Genomic DNA, 21,729 nt, shown 5'->3' on the forward strand with positions numbered 1-21,729 from the left:
CACATATGGGGAAAAAAAAGAGCATACGATTGTTCATTCACAGGCTTCAGATTTATGCAAATGTCTTATAATGCCCAGGCACCATTTACAGACTTGAATACACTTCCAAAGTGAATCCCTGAATGAGGTGTGTTAATGGCATTCAGCGCTCCGTAGACTTCTGCCTCTAGGCTTACCTGCAGTTTCTGTATTCTCCAGTGAAATGTCTGAATTTACACAGATGTGAGAATGGTATTAAAATAGCATCCTTCATAAAGTGGGCTTGCTTTAGCTTCCAATAAGTGACTAAAGGAATAGACTTGAATCATGTTGAGGAGTGGCTCAGATTAAAACAGTTTAATGGAAATAATTACTGATGGGCTACCGTGGACAGAAATGGCAAGGGACATTGAGTGGACTGTCGCCAAATTTATACATATCAGCAAGCACAAATTTTTTCCAGATCCTAATTCAAACATTTATTTTAAGTGAATTTTAGACTCGGGTCTATAGACATTTGGGAAAGTGACATTTCTGAGTTGTAATTACCAAAAAAAAAAAAGTTCACTTGACAATGGCTCCCTGACTGCTAATTTTAGAAGATGAAAGCCATCAGTGACCTTAAATGCGTTTTAGATTATGAGAACGCTAAAGCTTTACCAAAGTGTTGCCAAAATCCAAAGCAGTTAACAACTGACGAGGGAGGCGGCTGCCAGAAACTTGGCTGGAAGCCATTTTGAGCTGCATAATTTTCCTGTAGTTCTGCCAAAGGGTAGGAAATCATGTTACTCAAATTGGGTTAGCCCTCTTTAAAGTCAACAGTCCTTTTAATTTAGAGTGCTGTTATGCTTCATAAAGGCTGCATCCAAGGAAGGTGGCCAAAGGGTGCTCTTTTGGAGGGTCTATGGGTGCCCTAAAAAACAGACCGGTGGCCCCTGGGTCTGCGAGGATGTAATTTCGGAGCGAAGAGGTTGACGCCCCTGGGCTCCCATCCTCGCGGCGTCTCCCCGCCGCCCGTACCTGACCGAGCGCTTTGTTTCTCGCCTCTGCTCAGCGAACACCTACGCTCCCCTGCCACCGTGTTACGGCCGGCTCGAAGGGCCGCAACAAAGAAGGCCAACGTACCTCAAAAAAAAAAAAATCCAGAAACTGATTTAAAATTTAAAAAATATATATTTATAGAAGCCATAAACTAAAACGCAAACTACAACAAACAAAAACCCACAAAGTTCACCAAACAGAAAGATCCCTGCAAAAACCACAAACAAACCACACACCGCTCCAAAGAAGACCTCAAAGAAAGAATCTCTACACAGAAGACCCCAAAGAAAATCTCTCCCTGCCTCCCTGCCAGGCTTATATTGGGCCACAGGCAGGTGGAGGCAATCAAGCAATTAAGCAGTTAGGTAATCACCTCCACCTGCACTACCCAGACCAGCAGAGGCAGGGGACGTAACACACAAAGCCAACCGGAAGCCATAATCAGCCACACTGGCAAAGGCCAGGTATGTGGGCATTCTCTCACTATCCACAGCGCTAATACGGCTCAGTTTTACAGGGATCTGAATGGACAGACATGCTTATGCAAGGAATGCAGCTGTCTACAGTCAAACCTAGTGCTCCCATCCGTACCTGCCTGGATATGCAGCTGAACTGGAGTGCTTATTAGCCAATACCGCTGGCCAGCAATGCACATTACCATTTTGTGATTAGGCGCACAAGTTCAATTTCATCTAACTACTCTAACTGAGCAGAAGCAAAGCATCAATGAAGCAAATACTACACACAGAAAAGCAATCAAATGATTTATATTTAGGCATGCAAAACCACCACCTTAAGCGCTATTGTCCACATTGCATAATCATTTTTTTTTTTAAAACCCAGTGATACTGTATTTTCATTTGCAAGAGACCTCAGGTAAACCTAAATAAAAAGTAATGAATAAAAAAAGAAAGGGATAGGCACATGCACTCTCAGACATGCGAACACTCCCTGACAAAAGATGCATAATCCTAGACCCTGAGCCACAAGGATGCTTGAATGTGCATTGCTTACCATAAGAGGCCTGGGGTTTCTCTTGGACATATTGCATTTTGTAAAAATAGTTTTTGATTTCATTGTTTGTCCTAGGCAGCAGGTGATAGTGGTTGATGGATTATTAAAACTTATTTTACATTTAAATTGATCTATTTAAAAATAGGTAATAATAATAATAATAATAATAATAATAATAATAATAATCATAATATTTGCAAATCATAATATTAAAGAAGTACAGAGCAATATAAAGCTAAAAATGTTCCCCCACAATGGCAAAGTAATGGATGTATTTAATTGAATCCAAGTTTGATCAACTGTGAGGGATTTATTGTTGGATTATGAATCACCCCTTTCAATCATAACTAATTCATGTGCTTTATGGGAAAATAAAAGGAATTACTTTTAAAATGCTGAAAGCAAAATTTAAAAACACAGTTTCACAAAAAGCACCCTTTTTTCACCACAGGATGATTCTGGCAATATTAAGCCAGGGCCATATACAAGACTATGCTGCCACTTAACCACACCAAGGCTATTGTTACTTATTCAATTAATATTACTTTCAGCAATGGGGAAAGATATATAATTATTCATCAAACAAAAAGACATAGCCAAAGAGCGCAACCTCCCCATGGCGCAGGGCGAGACGGTAAAGAGGTTCGCTGTTTCTTTCCCTGCAGGTACCCAGGGTGGCACCGCGCCGCACGTACCCGCCATGCCATCCTGTAATGATGATATCATTTCCTTAAACGTGCCTCGGCGATGCCCGCGGGCACTCCCCAGCCACGCGGGGCTGTCAGCTGGAGAAGGCTCTTTCTCTCCGCCTTTCACTTCCTCCCAGCGTTCTTTTCTTTCCTGTGTTCGTTCAGTGCTTCAGCATTCTTTTTTTTTGTGTGTGTGTTTCCTTTCTTTCCCCCTGTGCTCCATTTTCCAGAAAAATCCAAAACAACAGAATTGGGTAAAAGCATGAAATGCATACAGTATGGGCACATTTCCCCCTCACAACCCTGTGTATTATGGATTCAGTTGTATGTGATCATGCTGTAAATAAAATAAAGCTTTTTTTCTGAGTTAAATTCTTTAGGATTCTTTGGTATCTACCTTCAAGGAGGCATAGATCTGAGGGTAAAAGCTCTTTCAGCTGAGCAAATGTACGTGCTACAGCGCTTTGTTCTCTGAATACAAGCAAGTATTTTTATTGCTTGTTTTTATGTCTTTTAAAACATGTTTTAGTAACCGCCAAACATGCTCTTATGAGTGAGCATCAGAGATATCTTTATATTTCTCTGTTCAGAGTACAATTTGCTGTCCATGAAACTGAATGCCGCCTAAACTCTTATCTCAATACAATTATTTTCACTATTGAAAGGGATTACAGTAGGGAGTGTACGCTGTTCTCCCTGAAACATTCACCGATCACAATACATGAAATAGCCTATTTGAGAAATATTTGGTTAGTGATACTTGTGATACAATTTAAAAAACAAACCAAACATATTTTTTATTACAAATAATCCCGGTTACTACTTTGTTTGTGAAACACAATTGCAATGCAAATGTCATGGAGAATAGAACATCTTAGACCACTGCCAGAACAAACACAATGACAGGTAAAATCAGCCTTCATCAATACTGCTGTTCTCCAGAGGCCATGACACATAAAATGATCAAAGATAATACATTTGAAGAAAAATACAAAAATATATTCAAAAACAATTTGAATGATTACAATGTAAAATACAGAGAATGAACCATATTTATGAACCCTATTTCATTTAAGGCATTCTCCAAAAATAAATATAATGTGTGTAATAAAAACATGACAAAATTATAAGTAGACCTACATGGTTTTTTTTTGTTTTTGTTTAAATGAGAACTGCACAATATGCCATATTGTACTCATTACTTAATGCTTTCTTTCTGGAATGCCTTAGTCTTATGACTAGAGCGCTTGCCACTGGATACTGCCCTCTGTTGGTTTCATAGTGAAATGGGTGTTCCCTTCTTTAAAGTTAATACATTACACTAGGTAAAATATTTAGGCATTCCTTTAAGCAAAGCACAATGCACATACTCAGAATTTTCCTTGTCTTTAAATGTAAACTATTGTTCATCATATTGTATTAGTCTAGAAACCTGTGTCATGTTTGTGTGGCTCTGTAAAAATACTGTTTTACCACAGAATACACCAAAGTACAACATGACAACATTCAATAGACACAGGCAAAGGGCTACTCAATAAATAAGTGTATTGGAACTTGGATTTTAAGAAGTTGACTGTAAACTTGTAAATTGTTAGCTGTAAATTTGAGTTTGGTATCATCATTGAAAGTGGCTTAAGAACAAAGCTAACGGTTACATTTATTGGAGGTAACACCCATATAAAACATGAATGAAAAATGATAACCCTTGCTTAATCGGTTTTTTGCCAACAGAAATTTGAATGCATTATTTGAAAAAGACAGACAGCAAAGCAAATATCCAACTAATACCAATTATGACATGCACGGTTTTGTTTTTATGAAACTGAGTCATAAACACAGCCCAATAACATCAGGAATGTGTCTTCTATTTAGGATAATTGTAAAGCTAGCTTTCAAGAGCCAGTCAATCTATTTAATTTCGGTCAGATGGTAAATTAGCTTATGCTATTTTTGACAATGTTAGCAGTGTTGGTGCAACATATATGTATACAAACACATAAACATAAAAATAAATGAATGACCCATATAAATGATAATGTAGTTTTCAACAATTTTTTGTGCTGAGTGCCTCTAAAGCTATAAATGTTTGTATAATGCCTAAAGTGTCCTAATCATAATGTGATAATCATAATTATGAGATAAAATATGAGCATATATGACATGTACTTAAGGATATGTCACTTCATGTCACCTGCTAATATACATTGATATGCATAAACTGCATGGCTTAAAAAGTAAGCATTAACCAATATAAAATGATATACATTTTACATTACATGACATGAGCTAATCTACCAATTTTAATATATACACTGCATTTAGAAAATATGTGTGTAGTTTTAATGTTTATACACATACATTTTTCAGCTGCATCTCTTTTTCAATTCACTATAAAAATTGTGCCAACCATTGCTATTTCCTGTTTCACCTTCTGAGAAATTTATAATAGTTGTTTTACACTTTTAAATTTATTTATAAGTTTATTTTTGAATAGTCCCATTTGTATGGATAATTTTGCCCATCACCTCAAAATATGGTGTTAATTAAACTGATATATCACTTTTATTTCATGTCAAGTGTGATCGTACAAATTTAATCTTTATTTAATAATTAAAAAATGCAGACAGATTTAAAAGAAAACAGTTTTCAGTCAGCATATTTCTTTCGAATGGGTAGAACACTGTCCACTGCCTGAATCTTTTTTGATTTAAATTAACTGACATTTAAATCAATGTGGCCAATTAATCCTCCATGGGAAAAATCAACATCATTCCACTAATGAAGCCTGAAATTAAGTCAGGTTCCTGCATTTTTTTCAATCATTCAGTGGCCAAGCACAATACATATACATCTCTCTCTCTCTCTCTCTCTCTCTCTCTCTCTCTCTCTCTTACACTCACACACATATGCACACACACACACATACATGTGTACCACACAAATTTGCTTAAATTATGCCCCTTAAATTATGCATATGAACACACACACACACACACGCACATACACGCTCACATGCACGCACACACGCACACACACGTGTAGTTATGAGTAACTTTGCTTAAATTATGGCCCTTAAATTATGCATATGAACACACACACACACATATACACACTCACACGCATGCACACACACACACGCACACACTCACGCGTAGTTATGAGTAACTTTGCTCACATTATGCCCCTTAAATTATGCATATGAACACACACACATATACACACTCACACGCATGTACACACACACACACACTCACGTGTAGTTATGAGTAACTTTGCTCAAATTATGCCCCTTAAATTATACATATGAACACACACACATATACACACTCACACGCATGCACACACACACACACACACTCACGTGTAGTTATGAGTAACTTTGCTCAAATTAAGCCCCTTAAATTATGCATATGAACATGCACACACACACACATACACACTCACAGGCATGCACACACACACACGCATATGAACACACACACACACACACACATGCACATACACACACACACACACACACACACACACACACACACACACACACACACACACACACACACACACACGCACACGCACACATGCTTGTAGGCGTGCACAACAGAGCCCCTCTCAGCGTTCGGAGTCCACTCTTGAAAGGACCCGTCCTTTAGATCTGGCGCTTTTGTTAGTTTTAGTTTTGCACCCTCTCGCAAAACTGCGGAGGAAAAGATTTAATCAGGTTTTTAACGTGAGGAGGGAAAAGGGAACAGAGAGGAGAGTGGGGGCTTTGTCAGCGCGTGAAAGGCCAGCCAGGAGGGAAGCCTTTCAGCTCTCTTTACTCTAACCTGCTGGGGCCCATTTGGTCTCTTTCAACCAGAAAGAAAAGGAAAAATGAATAAGCAATATAGGGATAAGGGTCATTTATGCAGGCCTATGGTATAATCAATGGGTGCTTGTAATCTCCATTGTTCTTCACAGGGGTGGTTGTAAGACAATTAAATCTACCTTCCCAAGCATTACAGTTCCGCGGCTAACCTGAGAAAAAAATGTCCGTGGGAAATCCCATGAGGGCAATAAGGGAAGGAGATGCAACTTTTCTGCAAAGCACTGTGTGCGTGAGAAGCCTTCTGGTCTGGAGTCCACACATTAAGTGCTGTGTGAAGAAGACTTTTCCATGCTAAAAATGCAGACACTGTATTATCCTCTCAAAGCTCTATAAAAGTACTAAAAGATTTGTAAAGAGGACATTTATCCAGTCTGTATTATTTTATCATACTCTGAGTCAATACATTTCTTTCTTTCATTCAAAGGGCCCCAGACATCGCTGCTGTAACCGTTAAATTAGCAACTGTTCAGAACAGTATGGCTATTGTTTAAATAACTATAATTATTTTTATATGATGGTATCTTGTTCAGACAATGTGATTGTGTACCGGTTGTCTTAATAAAAATTGGTCCTCCGTTATTAGATTTTTTCAAATTTTGTATACATTGTGCTATGAACATTAACCCCCCCCCCCCCCCCCCACCACTACCCCTTCTCTATGCAAAATTATCTATGATTTGCTTTTTAACTATGTTGTTATGTTCCCACATTTTAAAATCTTTGAAAAATCCATATATCTGAAGGCTGTTGTATAGCCTGTTTGAGGAAATCACTGGTTAATCAGTGAATGATTTTCTTTGGGCTTCTATGAAGAATAAATCACTAGCTACACAAAAAACACACTTTGGTCTTGTTTTCAAATGCAGTAACAAACAGTGAGCCTTCACTTTAATGTTAATGAGGCTTGTTTCAAAAGCACATTTCAAAAACAAAACATCCCTCTGTTCAAAAGTACTGTGGTGACATCTACTGGCGATGAGGCACATGGTCTATTACGAAACACGTTTAAAAAAAAAGGAAGACATAGTTATCACTGCGCTGCTTTTGATTTTCTGAGAAATAGCCTAGGAAAGGTGGCAATAACTTTTTTAAATAAACAATGTCTCACTGAATTACTGAAAAGGGCTGCAAGTTAGTACACAAACAGGGTCCTTCATTGATGTAAAGTTCTGTACGTGTGTCACTCTTTTATTCCAAAATTATTTTTGCCTGCCACATTTATGCATGTCATGATGCACACTATATTTACGCTGCTTGTGATATCAAGCTAAATGAACAGAAATCCTCGTCAACACTTAATTTCTTATTAAACTCTGGTCTGGAATTGCACCCATGCTCCCTGGAAATGTCGCCAGTGAATTAAAGTGTCCTCCGTGAAGAATTTTGGAACCTTGCTATTGCCCATGAGTGAAGTCCAAATTCCATTTCCTGTTCCTGAAAATTGAAATTAAGCTGGCTTAATTTCCTTTATGATATTAGAGTGAGTTAAAATACAAGGGTACCATATGTGCATTCATAACAGTGAATTCTTAGACCGTAAAGAGACTGTGAACAACACTGGCACTGCACAACACACACACACACACACACAAGCACACACACGTTATGTCTTCATCATAGCATGGCTGTAATGGGGAAGTAATGAGGCTGATGTAACCGTACATGTGACATGACTTCAGAATGATTTCAGAAAGGATGAATGCAGGTTTGCATAAAACCCACAGCCAGCAGTCGCCTAAAACTAGTATGTAGACTACTTCAAATACGGGTCACCCCTCCCATGCCTTTCTTGTGGTACAATTAAGCACATTGTAAAGCCTGAATGATCAATGACGTTAAAAAAATATTTAAACTCTTTTCTTTAACTTGGAAAAAACACTGGCAGGTGTTGCTGCCACATAGCCTCACATTGTCTCCTTGGGAACGTGTTTGCAGAGTTCCAATTTTCCAGCTGAGGAAGTGGTCACCTAAGGCATTTAATTATCACTGTGTGTGTGTGTGCGTGCGTGTGTGTGCGCGCGTGTTGGAACGTGATCACATAATCAGTAAAATATTTTGTCAAGTATATTTGCCTTCATATACTTGTATAGAGTTCAAACACATAGATAGCATAGCATTGCTCCATGAAGTAATGTTCATAAAATTAACTGACAAGACTGAAATTGTCTTATAAATAGGAGACTGTAGCATACTGAATAGATGTGGGTCGCTATAATTGTGCATCTGTGGATGTGGCCAGCAGGAAACCCCAACATCACAAGGGATGTGAACAGAGAGAAGATGGCAATCAGAAAACAGAAGAGGTCCCGTCTGAATTCATTGAAGCTCTTTAGAGTTTTCAGTCTGAAGGACTTACATAGGATATTTATACTCTATTTATTGAACTGATAAAATGGACTGCAACTGCTATACAATTAGAATCCTCTTATCATACCCAATAATGTCCCTGCTGCCTGATTTAGAGAGTTGTAAAAATCTTCAGAATTAAATGACTGACAATTTAAAAAGAGAAAATATTTTTATCAATATTCTCCATTCATGGGGAACATATTTTTAACATTCTGAGGGATACGCAGCAGTGTTTTCAAATTTTACCTGGCGATTATTGTAGTTTAATGTATTTAGAAATATGCATTTGTCCCATATAGGGCTCGTGGATAATACATGTCACATAAATTATATAGCTGTATTTACGGAAAGAGAACAATGGGAAAGAATGCTAACTTGAATTATTTGTATTGCACAGTTCTATTTCGTTCATCCGATCTGATAGATCAAATGTCTGAAAGCAAAATTTTATCATTTGATAAAGATCTATCCTTTTTAAAATCAATACACAATCAATACTAACTTTGTGGGGAATCAAGTTGGCTATACAAATATGTACATTTAGGTATATATATATATATATATATATATATATATATAAACAGTGTGCAGAGCAAAGGTTTCCACCTACGGGCTTCTCATATGCAAATATGCATAAAGTTAATAAATAATGACAGACTGACAGCGCTCACAGTCAACCTGCAGGCTGGTGCCGGTGTGATTTGCGCGATTAACACACGTCCTAACGATGGGGATGTCAGAGATGAATCCTGGGCCTCCTCTCCCGCAGCCGTTGCGGTGGCTCCTCTGTGATCCTCCGTAGTTACCCTCGTCAGCTTTTCCCAGCCGCAGAGCGCTGCCCGTTCGCTTCTTCTAATCTTTTCCACCAAGCGGCATTTTTTTTTCTGCTCTCTATTTTCCTGGTGCGTCTTTGTTCCGCACAGACCGCGTGAGCTTGAGCCGAGTCTTCAGATCACACGGCATCATTAGCTAAGCAACGGAACGTGGGTACCATTTTTGGAGGGGAGGGTAGGTGGTGGGGGGTGGGGCTGTTTTCCGTCTTTGTTTTTCGTTTTGCTTTCTTTCTTAACATTGCTTTGCACAGCAGATGGAAATGAACACGTTGGTTTTTCTTCCTTGTTAAATTATGCGTTTGAACTCGCGGCTGCTGTCGCTTTACTCGTTCACAAAGTTAGCGGAGGTGAGGAATTTGAAATGGATCATTCCCATGACCATATTTTAGATTCATTAAACTATCTGGTGCATATGGTTGGAATGTGCAATATGTGATATACATGTAAAATATCAAATGTGACATTAGCTATCATGAGTAGCAGTATCTATACTACGTAACATGACCATTTCAAAACAAATCACTGAGTGGCATTTCATGCTAGAAAAGCCTTAGGCCTATGTTTGATTAGATGGGGCTGCCTGTGATGTTCAGAAGCAATTAATTTCAATGATGTATGTGTAGACATAGAAAGCAGAACAGACTGAAATCAGTAGTCCCACATACAAAAGCATATCACTAAGACATCTGTGCCTTTTGAAATAAAAAATGACAGCTCATCAACTGGCCATATACAGTACTGTGCAAAATTCAGAGACAACCCTTTCGTTTATTCAAATCAGCCATGCTGTGCAAATTATTTTTTTGCAGTTTCAGACAATAATGCAAAAAACAAAAATTCTATTAAAATAAAATTACAAAAAGCCTCCACCCCCACATATAACATCAAATCTGTCAGTATTTGCCTACTCTTTCTTTTGTGCACCCTACTACCAATTTAAGTCTTCCATCTTTCCGATCAACAAACATGTTGCAGCTCTGTGCTCCCAAAAACGCTGTTACCAAGTGTCAATGTTAGAACTTTTTACTTCAAAAGTAACATTCAAACAAACAACTAGCCAACATACTTTAGCTGCCTTGCAGATTTGTTTGCCATGTACATCTAAAATGGCTAAAGGAGATATTTCTGATGAGATTAAATATAAGATAATTCAAGTCACAGGAAAATAAGAGAGAGAAAAAACAGTTATCTTTGAGAGATTGGGGGAAAGAAATCAAGCTCAACTCTTGTTTCAAGAAATCCACAGGTGTTTCTATCAATCTTTCCATTGTGAGACTCACTGCTGTGGGCCTGCAAGGATATGTAGCTGTCAAAAAGCCACTACTGAAGGAAGGAAATAAACAAAAGAGAAGAACATTTGCACTAGTACACTGAAACAAGATGCCTGAATGGATGTGGAGTAAGGAATTATGGGCCGATGAGTCTAACTAAAGATTTTTGTAAGTAAGAGAAGGCAATATGTACACCACCAAAGCAATGAAAGACTCAGAACCATGTCTGCAACCAAAAGTCAAAAATGGTGGAGGATCAGTGTAAGTTTGGGGCTATACAGCAACATCTGGAGTTGCTGATTTGGTTTTGATTGAAGGCATCATGAATGCTGATAAATACAAAAAAAAAATATTGGAAGCAAATCCATTCTACAGAAAGACAATGACCCAAGGAACACTGCTAAGATCAAGCTGCTGGTGTTCTCAGAACAAAGGACTGGCCACCCCAGGGTGCAGACCTCGACATCATTGAACGTGTTTGGGATTATCAGGATTGAGAGAAGAAGAAAATATGAACAACCTGTAAAACTGAACTTGGAAGTGTTTACAAGAAGCATGGAATAATAATGCAACACGATTTCTTTAAAAAACTCCAAGCAAGTCCCAGAAAATAATGGAAGCTGTAATAAAGGCAAAGGATGGACACACTTAATACTGAAAGATTTGATATCGTATATAGTTGTGGGTTTTTTTAGCAATTCTGTGTTAAATTTTCTGACACCGAAAAATAAGTAACTTGCACTTAATGGCGGTTTTAACAGGAAGGTACTGTAAATAGAAGGGTGGTCTTGGACTTATGCACAGGACTGTAGGTCTAATAGAACAGTTCAACTGTCTGATAACATAGGTGTAGGCCAAAATGATGAGATAGGAGTGATATCACTGTCACTCTTGCTACAATCGATTTTTTAGGAATTATCACTGTTGTTTTGAACATCACCAGTAAAGTAATCGGTAAACAACTCTCTTAAAACACCTCCACTGGCAACGTCACCCAAATTAATCTGAGCTACATTTGCACCGTCTTCCACCATTTTGAAAGTTTGCTTTGTTATGATGCTTCAGGTGAGCTATTGACAGGACAAAGGGGTGTGTCACACAGGCTTTGTATTCTTTATTGTTAAACTATAAGGCTGACCAATGGAGAATACATAATGAAGAAGAAAGACTATAGAAAGGCCATGGTTTATTGCCCGAACCCTGAATTTTGGCTATGGCAGATTATCAGCTGCAATTGAGTTATCTTATCTGGAGCTTCCTCTAAAGATGTGACAGCAATTGCCAATGGGTCCAGCTACAGTGCAGGCTGTTATTCCTGTTTAAACATCCAACAGCAAAAGCCAAGCATGGAGACAGACTGCTCAGCTGTACTATCTGTCACATTCTCACATGAGGTTAGTGCAATACCTCCACACTCACAGATGTGTTATTCTTTACTCCCCCACAAGGGTACATACAGCTACCTCCTTCATGTGGCAGGACTTTTCAGGAAGGTGTTGACAGGGCACCGTGATGCAAATGGTAATTCGGAAAACTTTGTGGAGGCTTTCTACAGTGAAGGACTGAAGTCTCACGCAAATAGTTTCATATCTCTCTCTCTCTCTCTCTCTCTCTCTCTCTCTCTCCCCTCCTTCTCTATCTCTCATAGGGTTTAATATTGAATCATGGATGATTAATAGCTTTAATTGATGATGTTCACATACGCATTTTGAATGCCATTATCAAATTGAGCTACATGACTCAAATAAGAAGAAAGTGTTCCACTGGATGCTCTTCTTACAAGAAAAAAATGCAGACTAAAGGTACATCATTTATAATAAAAGAAAGTAATCAAGCCATGTGTTTTATGATTCTACATACGCAATTATGACCCTTGGTCCCCACCCCTCCCTCCCTGCATCCTGACTGCTTTTGGAAGAGAGCTTTTCTCCTGCACTTAGTATGCACATCACACAATGTAGGTCTGTGCCCCCCCCCCCCCCCCCCTCCTGCAGACACTGAACTGGTCCCTACAGCTGGAGTCTTCTGCTCATGCAAATGAGCAGGGCTCAGAAGGCTGGGTACAGACACAAAGATCAATTAAAAGGGAGCTGATAGCTGTTTAGTGGACAGACAAGGCGTGGGGAGGGGGCTGAGGGCCGTCCAATGGCTCTTCACCGCCTCAGCTCAGACACATCCGGTCCTGCTTTATCAAGGCATGCCCCCACACCCCCTCTACTCCCCCAACCCCCATTGTTGAAGCCAATATGTCTGGGATGCAGAGATGGCATGGCTCCTTCTGCACTTCATATTCTTTTCCCAATGCAACACAAGCTTAACGCCTCCAACTCATGACACCACCTTTCCCTCCACATACACACACGCACACACACACACACACACACACTAGTTATACCCCTCTTACACAAAGCACATGACCTGATTCACAAAGCTGTAGAAGTACCATGTGCTGTAAATGTCTAATTTGCCAACAAAGGCACAACACCATTCGAAGGTTAATGTTCGCCTTATTTGCACAGTTTGCTAACTGGGTTTAGCTACTCTCCAGAAGCAAAAAAATACAGTAATAATCATCTGACTGGCACCACTGGTACACTGGAAATTATAGAGGACCTCCTGAGCCCACTCACAGGCAACATTTGTCCTTGAAAGGCCAATCAACATTATCACAGACTGCATCGGTTTCCAGGGCAACCAGCAACGAGCTCTGTAATTGGACAACAGAACCATGCTATGAAGGGAAATTGGAACTGTAGACGCACGTTAACTGCGTCAATGAATTAGAAAAGAGCAAACACTACGGGTTTAACAAAGGATCCATAAACACGAAAGGGGATCTTTGCACGACTAGAAATACTACAGATTTATTTCAACAAATATACATTTCAATTTAATATCTTTGAATTTTTCATGGATAATGTTATTTGATGAATTAGGCTCACTTCATGAGAAATGTTTCCAGGATTCTTCATACCACTGAAATATTTGTAAAGAACAAATAATCTTAAATGCAAACAAATATTTTGAATATGCTATGTGCACATATACTTTTTAATGTAAATTAACATCTAGTAAACATAATTTGTGTAAACCACCAATGAAAATACATTAGGCAAAACCTAAACATAGTTCTATTTAGTTATATAGAGTTTTGGTGTCTCACATTTTTCCAAAGTCTTGTCCTTAATCTTATGTGTGAATATAATGCGCAATATCTGTGCCTTAAAATACACGCGACACAAATTCCAGCAGAACTGTGGGAAGAGAACTGATGAACTGCAATGTCCCACTCTAAATAAATAAGAGGAATTATCATATTATGGTCAGAGATCATGATCCAATTCCAGTTTATTTCACCGTCTCTGTAATATCACATCATGATGCATCGATCTGTCATCATATCCAGGCTGCACGTGATCGCAGATCAAATGCTGGAATACAGCTCGACAGCAGACCGAGGGTGCCAGACTGCATTGTCCCACGGGCAGAGCTCCACACCACCAAGCCAGCAGCATTCCTTCAGTGCGACATGCTACTCGTCCGTGCCCCTCTCCCTCCTGCATTTGATGGTACCGAACACAGCGGGCTTACTGACCAAAAAGAACTGTTTTATGTCACAGATGTGCAGGTTTACCAGGGAATATACCAAGCAGCAATGCCCATGAAAAACACAAGAACCCGAGACTTGTCTGTCTGTCTGTCCACCCATCACCCCCACCCCGCCCACCCCACCCCCCCCCCCATCTTAAAAAAATACATTTTCGACATATATATCACACAAGGATACTCAACCTGGCAGTTGGATGGGCAGAAAGACAAGGCACAAATATTAACATTACACGAGCAGAAATGTGTTATGAATTAAATACAAACAAATGGATAAATGAGGTTATCTGCTAATCCTATTATTGGCTTGAATGTTCCCCTGGCTTCTACATTAGTTCTACAAAAGCCAACCTTTAAGGAGGGCAAATGTGTGATTGACAAGTCCATGCATCCACACTGTAGCTTATAAGACGGGATGCTGTGAATATGAGCTTGTGTGTTCAGGCTTGTAGTGTGCAAGGTTATTTATCTATATTTTGTTTATCAGTCAAACTAATAATAATAATAATAATAATAATACAAATAATAATAATAATAATAATAATAATAATACATAACTGCACAGGAATGTGAATTATGTTCAAAGACAAATATTGAACCAAAGGGGGAGTTTAAATGGAAAAAGGGAGGAGGAGACAAGAAGGGCTGAGAATGATTTATAAATACCTTCTGCATGCAAGAGCAAGCCTTTGTCATATCTATATACCAAAAGTATTATTACTATTATTATTATTATTATTAGTAGTAGTAATAGTACTAGTAGTAGTCATAGTAACAGTAATCGTGATAGTAATAGAAATGATAGTAGTAGTAGAAGCAGTATTATACATGTTCAAAATGTTTGTGCATATTCAATCGTGCATATTCCCAATCCGGTGCTATGTGTGCACCTTTTAAATGAATGCAGAAGGCTGGACCAGAGGCAGTGCTGAGGCAGGAATACTGCAACAGCAAGATGGATACATAATGCAAAGAGCGAGTGAAGAACAGTGCATATAAGGAAATCATTCTGTCATCAAAGCCACAGTCTGCCAACATTCACGTACAGTATCTTTCAAATAAAACACAATTTGACCATGAACCCCCCCCACCCCCCACCCCCCACACACACAATGACTAAACGCAGGAGTACCAGACACACACCATTCGGCATTAAAGGAATCTTTAAGGAAAAAGAAGTGAATGAACATGCTGCCCCCTTCCAGGTTAATGCGATTCATGTCTACTGCTTCAAATGCAGAAATGACTTTAGTTTAAAGGTGTAGTGGCTCATTATTCAGAACAAACTTCAAATGTAAAACGTTCGGTCGACTAAGCCAGTAAGCTACATTAAACACACACACACACACGTAGACGTAGCTGGGCACACACGGGCACACACACTTGCGCGCATATATGGAGCACTCATCAATAATTCAGCAGTGCTGCATGTTTATGCAAATTGCATAAAATGGGGTCACAAACGCAATGGGTATTTTAAATACTGGCATATGTAATACCATATCAAAATACTGCAAGCTGTATCCCAGGAAAAAAATACAGCCATATCTGAAACCACATCTGTGAAGCTCAATAAAAATGACAATTGTGGCAACTGAAATACTTGCTGTGCAGAGAGAGCAAGTGTGTGTGTGTGTGAGAGAGAGAGAGATAGAGAGAGAGAGACAGCAGCAGAGAGACAGAAAGAGAAAAATAAACACTTACCTATTTAAATGTCGTCCTTGATTTCTACAGGTTTTAAGAGCTTGGCGATAGCACAGCTCACTGGAAAAAAAAAATCTGTAATGCGACGGTGATATGCAAATGAATAATTCCCCCTGAATGCAAAGACCATTTATTATTCATAAATTACTCATGTTTATGCAAATGAGTGCATAAAGAAATGGGGGGTGGGTAGGGGTTTAAGGGGTTGGGTGTTTGTGTGTCTGTGTGTGTGTGTGTGTGTGTGCGTCGGGGGGTGGGGGGGGCAGGCATCTTTGTTCGAGCAGTTATCATTTGAACAACTATATTATTTTCAATGTAAATCACTCAGTTATTTGTAGTTTACAATTTACAAATAAATAACCTTAATATCAATTTACAGTAAAGCTCAATTTTGCTTCCACGCTATTATGTCAGACTTAGCGATGAAAGACGTAGTAATGAAAATATGACACAAGGATTAACACAAGGTTCCAAGGGAATGGTCGAGAGATCCGCTTCTTTACAGCTGTGCGCACATAAGTACACGTCTGTATATATTTTCTATTGTTTGTGCAGCTTGATCATTTTTGTATATGCAATATTTATTGAAGCGATTCAATAAATGAGAACTGTGTTCAAACCATACTACATACAGCAATGTCCCGATCTGGATTTAAACATGCAACCTCCGATCGAGCTCCCGAAGAGCTGCCACCACAAGGTAGTCACACAAGGAAACCATATTATAAGAAGTGGGATTACAGGCATCAGCAAAAAGATGTGTGATCAAAGTACTGCGTGTGTGTTTTGGACTGCTTTTGTCTGAAAAGAGTTACACTTCTGTGGATCTGATTTGTAACAGTGGTTCTTAAATTGATTATTTGTCATTTGTCAAGCACACAAAAATCTGACAAGATGAGGAGCAATTAAAGGCACAAATATGAAGGGAAAAATTCCACACAGTGTGACAGATATTGTAACAAGAATGACAAAGATATTGTACACATAAAATACATGTATGTATGTATGTATGTATGAATGTATGTATGTATACATGCATGCATGCTTGTATGTAACAATACCCATTTTGTACTCTAGACCTCAATCACCCTGGCCAGTGTGTGTACAGCATATGTTAATGTGATCATTATCCTAAGAACACATAAATATACATGACCTTACCACTAACCCTTAAACTAACCATTTTTAAACTAGTCTTAACTCTTCTTATGGTCTTTATCTGCTTTGAACACAATGACCCTGTTTGAAAAAACCATTCAGGTCTGAATATTACCTGTGGTGTGGGGTGCCTAGAAGAAGAGCACGAGCGTCACTCTGCAAGATGGATGAATTCACCACGCCCCCTCCTCCCCGCCATTGGCCGTCAGGTCAGGAGACAGCCGGCAGGGAAGACGCTGTTGGGTCTGCCTGCCTCCTCAACGCCTCAGTGCCATAATGGAGTCAGGAGCAGCGTTCCGCGCGCTTACCTATGCCCCATCTTTTACCTGAAAGACGGGGCGTACGAGACACAGGGGTGTTTGGGCACGGACGTTAGCGGTGATTACTGTGGAGAAGCGCCATTAAAACCCTGCAGCTGTGCTCATCCTGCTGGGAGACCTGACAGCAAAGGGCCAGGGGCTCACAGCCTGAGGTACACACATCTCACACACATCACACACACCAAACAAGCGCCATTACCTCCGAGCCCCACGGTGTCCGATTGCCCGCTTATAAATACATTTACAAGGATGGGACCTACCGGTGTGCACTCAACCTCCCATAGCTTATTACTGTACTTTACCTGTCAAGACGAAAATGTGTCATGGAGGAATTTTCACACCATTACAGGAATAATACCCTTTAAAATGCTCCAATATCAATTCAGATCAGACAAAAGTGCCTGAAGTGACATACAGTATATGTAACTTTTTCTGTATTTAAAAAAAATAAAAAATAAAAGAAATGATATGCATCTAAATGACGAAATGTCCTGATTGAAAATTCTGTCAAAACCATGAACACGCATATTTTCCCCTTCTAATTCCCTCTAAAATCATAACAGCAATAGCATTTTTCACAACTGTCATTCGGGGCATGACTTCTAGTATCTGTTACATAGGTTAATCTGGCCCATACTGGCTGTTCACTTTGAAATATAATTTTGGTAGTTATGCCCAATGCCATCTTATGTGCTGCATTTTACAGGCCTGGTCACTGTCTTCTCCTTACTAGTCACTGGATAGTGCTGTTGCTGCAAGTATTAGACATGTTAATTTGTTTATACAATTTATTTACAGCAATAATGCATTGCAATTATGAGAGTACAAAGTAAAAACAATCCATAATATTACACGTACTGCTCCACTGCACACCTTGTTATGGCCTTTTGTTCTCGTGGTGTCGTCTGGTGTGATGCAATAAGCTTGTAACTGTTATGGTGCACATCTGTAAATGGGGAAACGTGCTTTCATCCAGCTGTTTCTGATGATACCTGCAAAGCTGGCATGTTGTCTGCACACCTGGTTTTGTGATGACAATTATAGTTGTATCAGCTTCAGTCATGTCATAATGGTTATCCAGCAAACCAACCCTGGAAGACGTAGATATAATAACAGACTTTTCAAAGAACAGTGAACGATGGGGGGAAAAAATCACTTAAGATATACAAATTCAGTATTACAAATTGTAACATCACACAGCTAATACAAATATTGTAAAAAATGTTTTAATGAAATTCCTTGTTATCTATACAGTGCAAACATATGGTAAGCATACGGTAAACAGTCATTGGTTTCTGTGTTTTTGTCATTCTGAGAAGAAAATTTTGATCCTACCACAATAAACGTGGACCTGCTTCAGCTGTACATTACATTCTTAAGACAAGCTCCATCTAAACACCAACTGTGCTCTCAGTTGTTCCGTTAAAAAACAGACACGATGCTGAAGTAAAGGTCATATGAATTTCCTTAGAAAATTATAAGATTCAGCCTGACATCAAAAAGTATTATCAGATTCTAAAGGGTGATATAAAAAGTCAAACATGCCAGGCACTGACATGCTACATAATTCATCTACTGTATACAAGTGACATACTATAAATGTCATCATCATAAAGATTAAACATGCATCATTTTTAAAGAAGGTAGACTTTTCTGTAGACTGTTGAGTTACTGCAAAATTGTTTTCAAAAATGTGAAGGAAAAGAAAAAAGAAAAAATGTTAATTTAAAGAATTTGTCTTCAGATTGTATACCCTTCATGGGAAAGCGAGCTTCTATTAGAACAGTTACTGTAACAATAAAACATTTCAGTATATTCTTTGTATCTATTAATGCCCCCAGTTTATTAATGTATTTTAGTAGACTAGAATTTAGTAACCATATACAAGTCATTAGAATAAATCGGTTGCAAACATTCAGTACAGCCATTGAGAAGCATAATTAACTGGCTTGGGTATACTTTAAAGGAGTTGCATTACACACAGGAGTTGAATTATTGGGTAGAAAGAGATTACATGTAATCTGGATTACAAAAATGCAATAACTGTAATCAGACCCAGATGCTGTTTAAAGTATGAATAATCTGATTGCAGTTACTTTTCTAAAGATTACAATTACATTTGGATTACTTCAACATAGAATGTACGCACACACACACACACACTAACACCACACACATGCAATCACACCCAACAAATGTACACATACAAAGGAGAATGAGGAGTGAAGTGAATATAGCTACACATTCAAAGAAAAGTCTTGTTAGAAACATTAGCTAATGTATTTTGCTAACCCATTAATTAATTGGTGAATAAAACAGGAAATAATCCAAAAGTAATTATTGTAGATTACACCTTTTCAGTAATCCAACAGATTATGTTACTAATTGTATTTTAAATCATAATTTGAAATCAATATCTGATTACATTATCAAAGTAATCTACTCAACACTGATTACACTTTTGGATAGTTAGGTTTGACATATATTCTCAGTAGACATAATTTTTATGCCTCCAATTGAGAATGCAAATGGCAAAAAAGTAAAAAAAAAAAAAAAAAACAGGAAGACTTCGGCTTGAATGATTGTTCAAAAATCACAGTATATATGCATGTATGCACATGATAAATGCATCAATATAACATGTTAAAATAATAAATCACCATTCTGCTTAGCTGAGAGAGAGGTGTCTGATATGCACTGCTACTTTTGAACTCAATAGAGTGATCATTACAAATGTTACAAACTGCTCATTTATCAAGTAAAAAAAGTGACTCGATTAGGTGACTGGTTCTTACTATAGGAAGCTGAGATTTTTTTGTTGTTGTTGCAGTTATGCATACAAAACTGGCTTAAGGCTTGGCTTACTGCTACATTTCCAATATTTTTTGTAACACAACCATTTCAAACCAGAGACGCTCTTTTATGAATGTATACTGTGTGTGTGTTAATTCCAATCAGCAATTCCATCGGATATCAGGGAAGGATGATAGGTACCTCTATATCTTTAACATTTCTTCAGCACCAAGGAGGTCAGTAATAGAAAGAGCTTATATGTAGGGGGGGGAGGGAGGGAGAAGGAGAGGGAGAGAGAGAGAGGTTTTCATCTTAGGTTTTCAAGGGCATTGTTAGCTGGTTTGCATATTGCCTGGTAAAAGAGCATGAGTCTGTGGGCTGATTTTTGGTCAACAAGCGTTCCTCCACTGTGTCCAGTGGCATCAGAAGCAGGAGGTAACAGGAGGCAGAGAGCCTCGCGCTGCTGTTCGCTCTGCAGATCTCTATTCCTGCCTGGCAGCTCTGCAGTCCCTCACATGACCTGGATAGTAGACAAAATTGTACACTCCACTCTGAAATGAGAAGAACACGTCCAGTGAGGCTCCTGATCTGGAATAGCCCCGCCCGTCTCCATTCCAGGCACGTTCTGCAGCCAAACTCGTTAACGCCCCGACGACCCACGTCAGACCACCGGCAAGCACACAACACCGTTTGTACCGCTATTACACCTGTGTGAAGCCGATTCTGAACATCCATCAAGCTCCCAGAAAGGTTCCTATGGTGGCATTCGAGTAGCTCTGACCCCAGCAGGTATGCTCTTAACGAGTGTGTGGATGGGCCAATATTGTGGGGTTCAGAGATCAGAATGAGCTCTCCAGATGACAGAAAAGTCAGTGTGTGACTGTGAAGATTCCATGCAAACAGCCTTTACTCATACTTACCCTGGGCCTCTGTTCAAAAAGCACCTCAAAAGGCAGGAGGGCTGATCTAGAATCAGTTTGTCCTTTGAAATCGCAGTGGATGAGGTCATGGCATGGGCAGGGGAAACCTGAACGCAAACCAGCACTCCAGGTCTCAGAGAGACTCAATGAATATGAGGCACGCTCTCAGATTTGGGCAAAGGAAGGC

At 39.0% G+C, this 21,729-nt stretch overlaps 1 long non-coding RNA gene across 1 annotated transcript; it reads right to left on the reverse strand.

Moving 5' to 3' along the window:
- Positions 1–309: 309 nt before the first annotated feature.
- On the reverse strand, positions 310–1,543 carry LOC135239434 (uncharacterized). Its single transcript, XR_010325372.1, has 2 exons — positions 1,257–1,543; positions 310–1,104 (listed from the first exon to the last, which is right to left on the reverse strand). It is a non-coding gene; the product is annotated as an uncharacterized LOC135239434 (long non-coding RNA).
- Between the last annotated feature and the right edge of the window lie 20,186 nt (positions 1,544–21,729).

Source organism: Anguilla rostrata, chromosome 14 (assembly GCF_018555375.3).
Source record: "Anguilla rostrata isolate EN2019 chromosome 14, ASM1855537v3, whole genome shotgun sequence".
Taxonomy (NCBI): Eukaryota; Metazoa; Chordata; class Actinopteri; order Anguilliformes; family Anguillidae; genus Anguilla; species Anguilla rostrata.